The 1,665-nt window shown below is 48.2% G+C and overlaps 1 pseudogene; it reads right to left on the reverse strand.

Moving 5' to 3' along the window:
- Positions 1 to 1,294, reverse strand: part of LOC103372435 (solute carrier family 2, facilitated glucose transporter member 3-like) — a 15,968-nt pseudogene extending 14,674 nt beyond the window's left edge.
- Between the last annotated feature and the right edge of the window lie 371 nt (positions 1,295 to 1,665).

The raw sequence follows: 1,665 nt of genomic DNA on the forward strand, positions 1-1,665 counted from the left end.
ACTCTGTCAACTTGAAACTCGCACAAATGACTCAAATCTGTCTACAGGGACTCGTGTCCAGAAACTACTCAGATTTACTTGACTTTTATCCTTTATGAGTTTAAAAACAGCCCAAAGTGACTTGAAACGTGTCCAGAACGCTCTGAAAGTGTCTGAAATGACTGAAAACGTTTCCACTCATGCAGCTTTCCTGAAACTTCTACACTCATGTCATCTGTTAATGTAACTGCTCTCTGGGTTACAGACGATGTCAACATCTGAAGAAACCTACGCCAAGGTGACGAAACCACAACCTACAGTTTTACTCAACAGAAACCACAAGGAAGCTTTGCCCAGCTTCAGAGACAAAGACACACATTTAGCTGATTTCAAAGAGCTCAGACGTGAACTCTTGCGGCTGCGTTCACGCCCTCCTGCCTGCTGCCAGGGCTTCATTCGCCTGATCTCTCGTCACATCGCTGCTCGTCCCCCATCCCACCTCTGTGCACCGAGCAATAAAAAGCCAGGAACAAAGTCAAGTTCCAACTTGCCACCAACAGTCCCACTCTTACTGTCTTAGTCATGTCCTGAGCTGTTCCCCTCACATCCTGCAGCCACAGTGGAAAAATACAGAACTCAGGAGCTCCAGGTGAAGCTCCTGTGTCCTCCTCTGAGACAACACAACTGTTTACAGAGAGGAGCTGATCTTAGATGGAGGAACGGTGTGTTTACCTTGTCGTCCTCCAGCTGCTGCATCCTGATCAGAAGATATTCAGAAGAACAAGAGAAGCTTTAAACCTTCTGCACGGGCCTCAGAGCAAACGGTCAGAACCTGAAAACAAGCAGACACAAGAGCCACAAGCTGTCACACTAGAGAGGAAGCGCTGTGGTAAATAACAGTCCTGACGCCTGATGGGTTTCACCGCAGACCTGTAGAGCTGTGATGGTCTCAACCTCTCTGCTGCGACTCGTTCAGCTCACTGAGTTCAGTCGACGCCCAGACCGGCAGCACAGCAGAAAACTCCTCCTCCTGCTCCAATTATGAAATTATAACAGAAAAGTGACGCAGCTTCGTTTGCTCAAATTAAATTACAGCCGCTTTGCTTCTTTCTGTCAATGCGGGGCCAGAGGGCTGCAGACTGAAGAGTCGGTGCGCGGCGGCAGGTGGAGCAGTTTGGAGAGCTTTTACGCGCCACAGTTCAGGAACTCTGCCGCTCACAGCCGCGTGTTTAATCAAAGTTCTAATGAGTATAAAAGAAGTGACCGTTCGGTGGAGTGACTTCAGCCTCTGTGTGTCCACTTAACAGTCTGATCCGGATCTGAGGCAGACGGCGCGTTGATAAAGTAAACAGGACGCGTTCATCGGCACGTTCACTTGTTACTCACCGAAGCATCTCCGTGCGTAAACGTTTCCCATCCACCCACCCAGCCGAGTCACTTCGGCTTCACTCGTGTCGCAACGAAGTCAGCTTCCGATTCGGCAGTTAAAGGGAGAAGTTAAGGGAAACTTAACTCAGAGCGATTGTTTTTAAGCTTTAAAGACATTTAGGAACTTTTGATGCTGCCTGAAACTCACTTTTAGACCAGATCCAGATCTAGAACCATCTTAAATACGAGGGTCAGATGTGGACTAGATTGTAACACGGAGACAAAACACTCTGTAAAACACAGTTTGTGTGGTCGGAT

Source organism: Stegastes partitus, unplaced genomic scaffold, assembly GCF_000690725.1.
Source record: "Stegastes partitus isolate 25-593 unplaced genomic scaffold, Stegastes_partitus-1.0.2 Scaffold1755, whole genome shotgun sequence".
In the NCBI taxonomy this organism is placed as follows: Eukaryota; Metazoa; Chordata; class Actinopteri; family Pomacentridae; genus Stegastes; species Stegastes partitus.